Source organism: Tachysurus fulvidraco, chromosome 24 (assembly GCF_022655615.1).
Source record: "Tachysurus fulvidraco isolate hzauxx_2018 chromosome 24, HZAU_PFXX_2.0, whole genome shotgun sequence".
NCBI lineage: Eukaryota > Metazoa > Chordata > Actinopteri > Siluriformes > Bagridae > Tachysurus > Tachysurus fulvidraco.
This window is the reverse complement of record NC_062541.1, coordinates 1,583,319-1,597,610: the sequence shown is the minus strand read 5'-3', so window position 1 is coordinate 1,597,610 and position 14,292 is coordinate 1,583,319. Positions and strand designations below refer to the sequence as shown.

Here is a 14,292-nt window from a genome sequence, read left to right as displayed (position 1 = left end):
TGTATATTTGTATAGATGTTTATATTAATGAATTAAAATACATGTGTAAGTAGAAAGCGTACGGATTGAATTTAATTTAGATCAGGCAGCGGGTTTCAGGTTAGAAAGACATGACAAAATAAAAGTCTCTGCTATAAAAAGTAAATAGACGATGAACGTTAACCAAAAGTTAACACTTTTCTCTTTTTCTATATTAACGCAACATAATAGCGATGTAAATGTTTGTTAGTTAGTCAGTATGTTTGATTGGTAGGGGTGCGTGAGTTTGCACGTGTGTGTGTGTGTGTGTGTGTGTGTGTGTGTGTGTGTGTGTGTGTGTGTGTGTGTGTGTGTGTGTGTGAGAGAGAGAGAGTAAGCTTTAAGACTGTAGAGGACACTAAAAGCAGAATTACAGTAAAAACGTACAGAACACGTCTGATATCAGAGACACAGAAGGCTGTTTTTTTTAATATTATTATTATTATTATTATTATTATTATTATTATTATTATTATTTTAATTCCTCTGCACTTGTCTCTTTATTATTTGTTCCTAGTTTTTCAACTCGTCTTCTCTTCGAAGACACACAAAACTAAATGTGTTGAGAGCCATGACTCATCCTATGTGCAGTTATGATTACAGAGCGCGCGCGCGCGCGCGCACACACACACACACACACACACACACACACACACACACACACACACACACACACACACACACCATTAATTTCGCTGCAGTGTGTTGAAGTGTTTCATTTGTCGGTTGCTTTCTGACCCCTGTTCTGTTTTCTGATGTCACAGAGAGACTCTTTAAAAAGTCATTGTGATTATTTTGTGTGTGTGTGTGTGTGTGCGCGCGCGCGCGCCCATACGTGCATTGTGTGTGCGTTGTGCGCGTGCGTGCGTGCGTGCGTGCGTGCGTGCGTGTGTGTGTGTGTGTGTGTGTGTGTGTGTGTGTGTGTGTGTGTGTGTGTGTGTGTGTGTGTGAGAGAGAGAGAGAGAGAGAGAGAGAGAGAGAGAGTGTTTATATATTACAGTTGTAATTGTAGTTGTAGTTCTTCTTCTTGTTGTAGTTCAAATTAAAATTGTATTTGTCACGTACATAAACATACACAGTACGATGTAGTGGAATGTGTTTTACAACTTATTTATAGTGAGAAGTAAATACTATAAAAATAAATTAAAATGTGGGTGAAATAAGAGAGAAATAGAGAGAAAAAATAAACACAGATCTGTACAATTGGCAATTGAACTGAACGTGGATGAGTATGTTGTATATAATTTATATCTATGGTATTTACATAATAATGTGCAAAGTAATACAATTCAAATTTTCAATTCAAATGTATTTCTATAACGTTTTAACCAATGGACTTTGTCTCAAAGCAGCGTTCCAGAACATAAAAAACATAATACAAAGAGTTTAATATTATACAAAGATTAATATAATACAAAATGTCAAGATTAATATTAGACAATATGAATATTATTAGGGTGGCTTAGTGGTTAGCACGCTCGCCTCACACCTCCAGGGTTGGGGGTTCGATTCCCGTCTCCGCCTTGTGTGTGTGGAGTTTGCATGTTCTCCCTGTGCCTCGGGGGTTTCCTCCGGGTACTCCGGTTTCCTCCCCAGGTCCAAAGACATGCATGGTAGGTTGATTGGCATCTCTGGGAAATTGTCCGCAGTGTGTGAGTGTGTGAGTGAATGAGAGTGTGTGTGTGCCCTGTGATGGGTTGGCACTCCGTCCAGGGTGAATCCTGCCTCGATGCCCGATGACGCCTGAGATAGGCACAGGCTCCCCGTGACCCGAGAAGTTCAGATAAGCGGTAGAAAATTATTATTACTATTATTATTATTATTATTATTATTATTATTATTATTTAAACTGTTTGTATTTATCCCTAATGAACAAGTCTGAGGTGACTCAGGTGACTGTGGGGAGGAAAAACTCCCTTAGATGGTAAAGGAAGGAACATTGAGAGGAACCAGACTCAAAGGGGAACCTCATCCTCATCTGGGTGACACTGATAGACTAGATAGACTCCAGGTCAGGGAGCTCAGTGCGGATGGGACGTTTAGTTGACCGCACAATGCTGTTGAGCTTTCTTTACCAGAGTGTTGATGTGACAGGACCATGACAGATTCTGCGAGAAGTGAACACCAAGGTACCGGAAACTGTTCACTCTCCCCACTGGGGCCACAGCTATTTCCTCTTCTGTGTCGTGCTGAGGTCCACTATAAGATACTTTATCTTGCTGGCATCGAGAAGGAGATTATTTGTCTGGCACCATGTCTCCAGGCTCTTAATGTCCTGTAGGTGGCCGACTCATCGTTGTTGGAGATGAGGCCCACCACAACATTTTCCTCAGCAAACTTGATGATGTTGGTGGAGCTAGTAGTGGCCACACAGTCATGGGTGTACAGTGAGTACAGCAGGGGGCTCGGTATACAACCTTGGGGTGCTTCAGTATGAGGAGTAGGAGTAGGAGACGAGATGTTTTCCCAGATCGTGGTCTGTCTGACATGAAGTCGGAGATCCAATGACACAGAGACGAGCTGAGTCCCAATCCCTCCAACTCTGAGGTGAGTGTGGAGGGAATTATGGTATGGTGTGGCGATGGTATGCAATGGTGCCCACTGTGGAGCGGTTGGGACGGTATGCAAACTGAAGGTGGACTAGTGTAGAGGAGGTGATGAAGTCTCTGACTAGTCTTTCAAAGCACTTTATTAGGATGGAGGTCAGGCAGGCTGGGATTTCATGGGACAGGAACGATAATGGACTGTTTTAACCAGGATAACAGACTGCTCTAGGGGAGAGGTTGAATATCTCAGAAATCGCTGGTGCTAGCTGGTCAGCTCAGGCCTTCAGGGCCGAGCCTGTGATGCTGTCTGGTCCTGCTGCCTTCCTGGTGTTCACTCTCCTAAACTCAGCTCAGCAAGCTTGAGTCTGGTTTAAAAACAGCGGTTGGTGAGATTGTTGTACACCCATAGAAATAAGAATGTCTCTGTCTTATTTAATAATGGCTATGGTGAAGAAATGTAGCTGTCTGGGCAAGAAAACACGCAGAAAAACTACAAAAACAAACAAAGTGTGATCGGAGCAGTAGAGACGGCAGCCGACCTCACCGGCGCCATCTTGTGAGAAGTTGTTGTAATTGTTTGAATCTGTTGTAGTTGTTGTTGTTTGTAGTCTTTGTAGTTGTTGTTGTTGTTTGTAGTTGAAAACAGTTCTCGCTCTGTAACTTCATAACTGTACCTGACATGTTGGTGAAAGACCTGGTAGGAGAAAGCTCTGATGTTCCTCACATTAAATGTTAGGAGAACTTCAGCTGGTGTTATATTTCAACCTGGAGGTTGAACCGGTTTCATGTCACACACAAACAAAGCAGGATCATTTCCCCAGAGATCAGAGTTCTGAAGAGAAAAATAATCACACCCACAGGTTTGTGTCCTCTCTGTGAGGAACAACCACCATCCTGCTGGAGCTACAGTGTGTAGGTTTATATTTTGTTGGGTTTAAGTGTGTAGGCTTATAGAGTGTTGGGTCAGAGCAACAGGGTGTCTTGCTCTACACTCGTAGCTTCTCAATAATAAAATGGAACTAATTTAATTAATAAATGAATAATAAATAGCAGTAAACATGTTCATGATGTGACGGTTGGAGGCGGATGTGAGTGAGGAGTTAAACAAAAACTGGAGCTTTGTGACGTGAACACAAGCATTAACTCCACTAGCATGTGCATGTCACACTGCTCACAACAGGAGATAGACATGTGCAGATTTCTGTAAGGTTGCACTGCTGCATGAACGTGACTTAGTGTGTGACGTGTTCATGTGATTTCAGGTCTGTTTGGATATAAAAACTCTTTAGGAAAAGAAACGGTCATCTGTAAGAGATGCTGATGATGATGTCACACAGATGTGTCATGTGACTTCAGTGCCTGACTTGTGAGCCATGTTTACCGTCTCAGGGAGACGGGGATGTCCTCGTCTCTGAGCCGCTAAAAGCCGCTAACACTCTCAGGGTCTGGTACTGAATAGCTACAAGCTACCTACTGTGCACACACACACACACACACACACACACACACACACACACACACACACACACACACACACACACACACACACTGTCTAATCCTTTAAGCTCCAGTTTTGTGAGCAAGCTGCTGCCTCGAGGCCTTAATTTCTCTAATGAACCGTCTTCATCTTTGTGTTCCATGTAATATCCAGAGACGTCGACTTTTTACCCAAACGCACAAACACTGCCTTTTATTTACTCTCTTCATCATAGCGAGTGTCTAATCTCTCTGTTAGCATTATATCTCAGTACATTAGCATGTCTCTCTGTATCTCTATGTAGTACATTAGCATGAGTTAGCCAGTACTTTAGCTACTATTATATTTCATTAAGGAATGTCGAGATTTGATGTGATTAATAATGAAGGTTTATGGTTATTTACTGACTAACTAACTACCTGTTTCTTCTCAGGAAACTGTTGCTCTGTACAGACTAATGAACAATGTCAAATAAATAAATAAAAATCAGACCTGCAGGTGACTGATGATGAGCTTCACTCCATCACGGAAACTTTTGCGGTGATTATTTTGTTCTTCATTTGCATTTACATTTTCTCCTCTGTGATGCAAACTAACAGCATTCCATAGCTTTTTGTTTAGTGTGTGAGTGTGTGTGTGTGTGTGTGTGTGTGTGTGTGTGTGTGTGTGTGTGTGTGTGTGTGTGTGTGTGTGTGTGTGTGGTTATGGAAGGGGCCCAACATTAAAATAGTTTTAAGAAAACTAAGAACTATAGCCAGTGAGATCAAATATAAAGACATTGAGATCGGATATAGCCAGTGAGATCAGATCTAACAAAAGTGAGATCAGACATAAAGACAGTGATAACAGACAGAAAGATAGTGAGAACAGATGTAATGACAGTGGGACCAGACAAAGACAGTGAGATCAGACATAATGACAGTGAGATCAGACAAAAACAGTGAGATCAGATGTAACAACAATGAGATCAGACAAAGACAGTGAGATCAGACAACAAGACAGTGAGACCAAAGACAGTCAGATCAGATGTAACGACAGTAATATCAGACAAAAAGACAGAGATATCAGATCTGATGACAGTGAGATCAGACATAAAGACATTGATATCAGACAACAAGACAGTGAGACCAAAGACAGTCAGATCAGATGTAACGACAGTAATATCAGACAAAAAGACAGAGATATCAGATCTGATGACAGTGAGATCAGACATAAAGACATTGATATCAGACACAGACAGTGAGATCAGACATAAAGACAGAGATATCAGACACAGACAGAGATATCAGACACAGACAGTGAGATCAGAAATAAAGACAGAGATATCAGACACAGACAGAGAGATCAGACATAAAGACAGTGATATCAGATCTGATAACAGTGAGATCAGACATAAAGACAGTAATATCAGACATAAAGACAGTGAGATCAGACATAAAGACAGTGAGATCAGACACAGACAGTGAGATCAGACATAAAGACAGTGAGATCAGACATAAAGACAGTGAGATCAGACACAGACAGTGAGATCAGACACAGACAGTGAGATCAGACACAGACAGTGAGATCAGACATAAAGACAGTGAGATCAGACATAAAGACAGTGAGATCAGACACAGACAGTGAGATCAGACACAGACAGTGAGATCAGACATAAAGACAGTGAGATCAGACATAAAGACAGTGAGATCAGACACAGACAGTGAGATCAGACACAGACAGTGAGATCAGACACAGACAGTGAGATCAGACATAAAGACAGTGAGATCAGACATAAAGACAGTGAGATCAGACACAGACAGTGAGATCAGACACAGACAGTGAGATCAGACATAAAGACAGTGAGATCAGACATAAAGACAGATGAGATCAGACACAGACAGTGAGATCAGACACAGACAGTGAGATCAGACATAAAGACAGTGAGATCAGACATAAAGACAGTGAGATCAGACACAGACAGTGAGATCAGACATAAAGACAGATGAGATCAGACACAGACAGTGAGATCAGACACAGACAGTGAGATCAGACATAAAGACAGTGAGTTCAGACATAAAGACAGTGAGTTCAGACATAAAGACAGTGAGTTCAGACATAAAGACAGTGAGTTCAGACATAAAGACAGTGAGATCAGACATAAAGACAGTGAGATCAGACATAAAGACAGTGAGATCAGACATAAAGACAGTGAGTTCAGACATAAAGACAGTGAGATCAAACTTTTGTATTTTTCAAGTGATTTTTTTTCTTGATGATGATGATGATGATGATGATGACGATGACGACGATGGTGATGATGATGACTTTATGTTTATGGTTTATGTTTAAAAGTTTATTTTATTAAGACGGAGTTTCTCTTCACGCCGCTGTGGCGCTGAATCAGCACATCTCACATGGTACATGAGAGGAAAGCTCTGCTCGAGATAAGTCGTTAACCTTACTTAGGAGCAAATTGAGCAAAGGACAAACACACACACACACACACACACACACACACACACACACACACACACACACAGAGTGTTTGCTCTCACCTCTGACTGAAATAGCCAGCGGCCGCGTGTTTGGCCAGCGCTGGATGGAAGGTTAGGTAACACTTAATCAGTCAGAGCTAAAGCTAGACTTATCTAATGATAGGAGCTTGTGGCTGCTCCTGGACCTGCTGTGCTTTTCTCCTGACTGAAGCTACCACAAGACTCTTATGATATATCAGCATGATGGTACACTGCAGCGAGTGATAACATCTTTAGTGCTTTCACAGGCATCAAGTCGTAAAGTAAATGCATTTTCTCGGTGCGTGTGCAACACGGTAAAGTGATACCTTCAGTCCGTCTCTAACATGTCCCCAGATCCGTCCTGTGGTCCAACGTTTCTTCAGTTGCTCGTTAACTATTTTATTTCCCGCCTGTTAGCTGTAAAAGCTCAGATTTACACGTATTAAATATCCAACTATTCTCATCAGAACTGAAATAAACTTTAAACTGATCATCTGTAGATCTTTCAACACTTATGAAGAGATCTACGCAGAATACAGGTGCAAAATGTGCGGATGTGTGCAGCGGTTTCTCAGGTGAACTTTGACCCTTTTGACCCGCCAGCTGTGGCGCATGATGTGGTCTTTCTTGTGGATTTACTGATAAAAAATAGGTTTGAGGTTTTTATTGAACTTTGAGCTGGATGTGTTCACTGTGTTTTAGGTTTCTGTTTTCTTTATAAACAGATGCAGGTCTGATTTCATGACAGCGTTACTGATTAATTTTATTCCTGTAGCCCTATTAAGTGCTGTATATCCCTGAGCATGCAAAACATCATGCAAAGCAGCAGTCAGGATCATATCACACGGCACCGCATTCACGTCAATGTCATGCACTGGTGTGTAAATGTGTGTGGGGTGTGTGATGGGTGCAGACCCCATCCTCTCTCTCTCACACACACACACTCACTCACACACACTCACAGCCACCTGACTCAGCATACTTCTTTCCTCAGGGCCTTCAGGGGCCATGAAGAACACACACACACACACACACACACACACACACACACACACACACACACACACACACACACACACACACACACACACACACACACACAGGTGCTTGTGATTTAAGGCTAATGACAGGAGGCTTTCATGACTTTAATCTTCTTAAATAAAGCATGGCTTCCCATGTGAGAGGACATCTGCTCTTCTGCACATAAAACAACTCCATCTTTATACGAATAAAGAAACAAACAATGACATAAACCTCCTGTTATTTAGTGTTAAGGCTGAATACCTGGTGTTATTACTTTGTGTTATTTGAGCAGCTCGTGGAACAGAAAGTCTGTAGTTTGGATAGATGTATATTTATTTTATTGAGTCTTGTTTTTAATGGAACATGATGGATGGTGTTTGGGTTATGCACAAAGCTGTCGCTTCGTTATTGTAGGTTATATTTTACACGACAGGAAAAGAAAGATGACAGGAAGTGCGCGCTGAAAGTGATCGGCACGCGCCGTGCATGCTGAGTAGTGGTCGTCAGGGCAACCGCGTTGCGGCTCTGATAGGCCTTTTCAGAGATGTCACGTGACCAGCCGCTTTCACGTCACCGGGGTTTCGGAGCGGAGAGCTGAGCTGAGCGCGCGCACTGACAGTCTGCGGAGTTTGGAGTGGTGACAGTCTCTCTGTGTCTCTGTGTCTCTGTGTCTCACTCTGTGTTTCACTCTGTGTCTCTGTCTGTGTCTCTGGGTCTCTGTCTGGGTCTCACTCTGTGTCTCACTCTGTCTCTATCACACACACAACCGTGTGTGTTCTGTCAGCGCGTCTCCAGGTTATGGACGTCTAAAAAATCAGCTGTCATTCTACATTTCCTGCGGTGAGTTTGTGTCTGTCTCACATACCGTCTCTCTCTCTCTTTCTGTCTCTCTCTCTTTCTGTCTGTCTCTCTCTTTCTGTCTCTCTCTCTCACTGTCTCTCACTGTCTCTCTTTCTGTCTCTCTCTCACTGTCCCTCTCTCACTGTCTCTCTCTTTCTGTCTCTCTCTCTTTCTGTCTCTCTCTCTCTCACTGTCCCTCTCTCACTGTCTCTCTCTTTCTGTCTCTCTCTCTTTCTGTCTCTCTCTCTTTCTGTCTCTCTCTCTCTCTGTCTCTCTTTCTCTCTCTCATTCTCTCTCTCTCTCTCTCTCTCTCTCTCTCTCTCTCTCTCTCTCTCTCTCTCTCTCTCTCTCTCTCTCTCTCTCTCTCTCTCTCTCTCTCTCTCTCTCTGTTTCTCTCACTGTCTCTTTGTGCAAGACATAAAAGAGCCAGATTAATAAGGAAACTAAATACGATATGGGAAGTTAAGTGACAGAACACCTTACAGTACCCTACCTAGTGCACTACATAGTGATAACAGCTTAATGTAGACTATTTGTGGCACTACATGAGAACTGAAATAAGGGTGTAGTCTATCATTCACTGTCATGGCTTTCAGTGCTCTCGTTACTATGTCTAAGTGCATTAAAGCTTCTAAATAGCCCTCTGCACCCTATTTAGTGCACTTGATGACTAATACTGAGATGTTCTGGTGACAGAGGTTTCACTCTTTAGGTTTCTGCTCTATAGTCACATTACAGCAAAACACGAGGGATTAATTAATAGCTTGTAATAACTATTTAGTGCACAGAAAGTTTTAGGGTTAAGTGTTCTAATGGCTTGTGTTGTGGTAATAGTGTGGACTCAGGTTTAATAAAAAAGCAGATGATTTGGAATCACAATGCAGCTGTATCTGAGTGCAGATGTGGACATACAGTGTGGACATACAGTGTGGAGTGGACAGGGTGGACATACAGTGTGGAGTGGACAGTGTGGACATACAGTGTGGAGTGGACAGTATGGACATACAGTGTGGAGTTGACAGTTTGGACATACAGTGTGGGGTGGACAGTTTGGACATACAGTGTGGGGTGGACAGTGTGGGTGGACAGTGTGGTGTAATCAGTGTAGGACATACAGTGTGGAGTGGACAAACAGTGTGGAATGGACAGTGTGGAGATAGTGTGGAGTGGACAGTATGGAGTGGACAGTACGGACATACAGTTTGGGGTGGACAGTGTGGACATACAGTGTGGAGTGGACTATGTGGACATACAGTGTGGAATGGACAGTGTGGACATAGTGTGGAGTGGACAGTATGGAGTGGACAGTACGGACATACAGTGTAGTGGACAGTATGGACATACAGTGTGGAGTGGACAGTGTAGAGTGGACAGTATGGACATACAGTGTGGAGTGGACAGTATGGACATACAGTGTGGTGTGGACATACAGTGTGGAGTGGACAATGTGGACATACAGTGTTGAATGGACAGTGTGGACATACACTGTGCAGTGGACAGTGTGGAGTAATCAGTGTAGGACATACAGTGTGCAGTAATCAGTGTAGGACATACAGTGTGGAGTGGACAAACAGTGTGGAATGGACAGTGTGGAGATAGTGTGGAGTGGACAGTATGGAGTGGACAGTATGGACATACAGTGGAGTGGACAGTATGGACATACAGTGTGGAGTGGACAAACAGTGTGGAATGGACAGTGTGGAGATAGTGTGGAGTGGACAGTATGGAGTGGACAGTATGGACATACAGTGGAGTGGACAGTATGGACATACAGTGTGGAGTGGACAGTGTGGACATACAGTGTGGAATGGACAGTGTGGACATACAGTGCAGAGTGGACAGTATGGACATGGAGTGTGGAATGGACAGTGTAGAGTGGACAGTATGAACATACAGTGTGGAATGGACAGTGTAGAGTGGACAGTATGGACATACAGTGTGGAGTGGACAGTGTAGAGTGGACAGTATGGACATACAGTGTGGAGTGGACAGTATGGAAATACAGTGTGGAATGGACAGTGTGGAATGGACAGTGTAGAGTGGACAGTATGGACATACAGTGTGGAGTGGACAGTATGGACATACAGTGTGGAATGGACAGTGTAGAGTGGACAGTATGGACACACAGTGTGGAATGGACAGTGTAGAGTGGACAGTGTGGAGTGGACAGTGTGGAGTGGACAGTATAGGACATACAGTGTTAAGTAGACCATGTGGAGTGGGCAGACCGTGTTGAGTGGACAGTGTGGACATACAGTGTGGAGTGGACATTGTGGACAAACAGTGTTGATTGGACATTGTGGAGTGGACATTGTGGAGTGAACAGTGTGCAGTGGACATCGTGGCTTGCTTTCATATTGAAACCACTCAGTAGATCCCCAGTGTTTACATTAGTAAGCAACCACACAAGTGTCACAAACATTCATTTTAGACTCCTTGAGTGATTTAAATTATATGTTTAATTCACAGAGTCAGAGTCAGAGTCAGAGTCAGAAAGATCTTTATTGACAAGTATGTTTTTACACACAAGGAATTTGTTCCGGTACAGGATTCACTTACATTACATTTCCTTTAGCGATTCAAGTGACTAAGTTGTAAACGACTCACTGAGTGATTTACTCCCATTTGTTAATGTCTCCTCGTCTGATTTACTCCCATTTGTTAATGTCTCCTCGTCTGATTTACTCCCATTTGTTAATGTCTCCTCGTCTGATTTACTCCCATTTGTTAATGTCTCCTCGTCTGATTTACTCCCATTTGTTAATGTCTCCTCGTCTGATTACTTACATTTGTTAATGTCTCCTCGTCTGATTACTTACATTTGTTAATGTCTCCTCGTCTGATTACTTACATTTGTTAATGTCTCCTCGTCTGATTACTTACATTTGTTAATGTCTCCTCGTCTGATTACTTACATTTGTTAATGTCTCCTCGTCTGATTACTTACATTTGTAATGTCTCCTCGTCTGATTACTTACATTTGTTAATGTCTCCTCGTCTGATTACTTACATTTGTTAATGTCTCCTCGTCTGATTACTTACATTTGTTAATGTCTCCTCGTCTGATTACTTACATTTGTTAATGTCTCCTCGTCTGATTTACTCCCATTTGTTAATGTCTCCTCGTCTGATTACTTACATTTGTTAATGTCTCCTCGTCTGATTACTTACATTTGTTAATGTCTCCTCGTCTGATTTACTCCCATTTGTTAATGTCTCCTCGTCTGATTACTTACATTTGTAAGTGACACCTGGAGTGATTTACATTTGTACTTGATTCTTAAAGTGGTCCAAATGATTCACTCACCTGTGTAAATGACTTCTTGAGAGCTTCACTTATATTTGTAAATACCTCCTGGAGTGCTCAGAGAACTGCTTGAGGGTGTGTCTGTGCCGTGTGTCTGTGCCGTGTGTCTGTGCCGTGTGTCTGTGCCGTGTGTCTGTGCCATGTGTCTGTGCCATGTGTCTGCTGTGTGTTTGTGGTGTTTCTGCTGTGTGTCTGTGGTGCTTCTGCTGTGTGCCTGCTGTGTGTCTGCTGTGTGTCAGCGGTGTTTCTGTGCCATGTGTCTGCGCCATGTGTCTGCTGTGTTTCTGCTGTGTGTCAGCGGTGTTTCTGTGCCGTGTGTCTGCTGTGTGTCAGCGGTGTTTCTGCTGTGTGTCAGCGGTGTTTCTGCTGTGTGTCAGCGGTGTTTCTGCTGTGTTTCTGCTGTGTGTCAGCGGTGTTTCTGTGCCGTGTGTCTGCTGTGTGTCAGCGGTGTTTCTGCTGTGTGTCAGCGGTGTTTCTGCTGTGTGTCAGCGGTGTTTCTGCTGTGTGTCAGCGGTGTTTCTGTGCCATGTGTCTGCGCCGTGTGTCTGCTGTGTGTCTGCTGTGTGTCAGCTGTGTTTCTGCTGTGTGTCAGCGGTGTTTCTGTGCCGTGTGTCTGCTGTGTGTCTGCTGTGTGTCTGCTGTGTGTGTCTGCTGTGTGTCTGCTGTGTGTCAGCTGTGTGTCTGCTGTGTGTCTGCTGTGTGTCTGTGCTGTATGTCTGCTGTGTGTCTGTGCTGTATGTCTACGCTGTATGTCTGTGCTGTATGTCTGCTGTGTGTCTGCTGTGTGTCTGTGCTGTATGTCAGCGCTGTATGTCTGCTGTGTGTCTGTGCTGTATGTCTGCTGTGTGTCTGTGCTGTATGTCTGCTGTGTGTGTGCTGTATGTCTGCTGTGTGTCTGTGCTGTATGTCTGCTGTGTGTGCGCTGTATGTCTGCTGTGTGTCTGTGCTGTATGTCTGCTGTGTGTCTGTGCTGTATGTCTGCTGTGTGTCTGCACTGTATGTCTGCTGTGTGTCTGTGCTGTATGTCTGCTGTGTGTCTGTGCTGTATGTCTGCTGTGTGTCTGCTGTGTGTCTGTGCTGTATGTCTGCTGTGTGTGCGCTGTATGTCTGCTGTGTGTCTGTGCTGTATGTCTGCTGTGTGTCTGTGCTGTATGTCTGCTGTGTGTCTGCACTGTATGTCTGCTGTGTGTCTGTGCTGTATGTCTGCTGTGTGTCTGTGCTGTATGTCTGCTGTGTGTCTGCTGTGTGTCTGCTGTATGTTTGCTGTGTCTGCTGTGTGTCTGTGCTGTATGTCTGCTGTGTGTCTGCGCTGTGTGTCTGCTGTGTGTCTGCGCTGTGTGTCTGCTGTGTGTCTGCGCTGTATGTCTGCTGTGTGTCTGCACTGTGTGTCTGCTGTGTGTCTGTCCTGTGTGTCTGTGCTGTATGTCTGTTGTGTGTCTACGCCGTATGTCTGCGCTGTGTGTCTGCGCTGTGTGTCTGCTGTGTGTCTGCTGTGTGTCTGTGCTGTGTGTCTGCGCTGTGTGTCTGCGCTGTGTGTCTGCGCTGTGTGTCTGCTGTGTGTCTGCTGTGTGTCTGTGCTGTATGTCTGTTGTGTGTCTACGCCGTATGTCTGCTGTGTGTCTGCTGTGTGTCTGCGCTGTGTGTCTGCGCTGTATGTCTGCTGTGTGTCTGCGCTGTATGTCTGCGCTGTGTGTCTGCGCTGTGTGTCTGCGCTGTGTGTCTGCGCTGTGTGTCTGCGCTGTGTGTCTGCGCTGTATGTCTGCGCTGTATGTCTGCTGTGTCTGTGCTGTGTGTCTGCGCTGTATGTCTGCGCTGTATGTCTGCGCTGTATGTCTGCTGTGTCTGTGCTGTGTGTCTGCGCTGTATGTCTGCGCTGTATGTCTGCTGTGTCTGTGCTGTGTGTCTGCGCTGTATGTCTGCGCTGTATGTCTGCTGTGTCTGTGCTGTGTGTCTGCGCTGTATGTCTGTGTGTCTGCTGTGTGTCTGCTGTGTGTCTGCGCTGTATGTCTGCTGTGTGTCTTTGCTGTGTGTCTTTGCTGTGTGTCTGCTGTAGTTTGTATATTGCAGGATATATTTGATTTATTTACATCACTGTCTGTGCAGCTAAAGAGTCTCATTTATTGTACCATCAAACGACGTTATTTTAAACGTCAGACATTTCGGTATCTTCCTGTGGAATGTTTATTTTCTGTGTAACAGGTTCTGGTTAAATTGACTGTAACAGATCATCAGTCATCATCACAAGTCTTACAGGAATTCTTTCCGCATAGTCCAGTCATTTCATCATGTTTCTTTATATGTTGGCATAAACAAAAGGTTTAATATGACACTGTGACACACACACACATGCGCACACACACGCGCACACACACACACACACACACATACACACACACACACACACACACACACATACACACACACGCGCACACACACACACACACACACACACACACACACACACACACACACGAGTCAGGAACAAACCAAACCATGAAGCCTCTAGGCCGTGAGAGAGACAGAGAGACAGAGAGAGAGAGAGAGAGAGAGAGAGAGAGACAGAGAGACAGAGAGACAGAGAGA

General features: G+C 44.0%; 1 protein-coding gene across 3 annotated transcripts in view; it reads left to right on the top strand.

Moving 5' to 3' along the window:
* Positions 1 to 8,141: 8,141 nt before the first annotated feature.
* The window catches only part of ncaldb (neurocalcin delta b), a 19,734-nt gene continuing 13,583 nt past the window's right edge, over positions 8,142 to 14,292 (top strand). For 2 of the 3 annotated variants that reach the window (XR_003443097.2, XM_027163060.2), the window contains exon 1: positions 8,148 to 8,402. The gene's annotated coding sequence lies outside the window, so the exon portion shown is untranslated. Of the gene's footprint in view, positions 8,403 to 14,292 lie in introns of all 3 variants that reach the window. The other variant, XM_027163061.2, reaches the window with a different exon arrangement.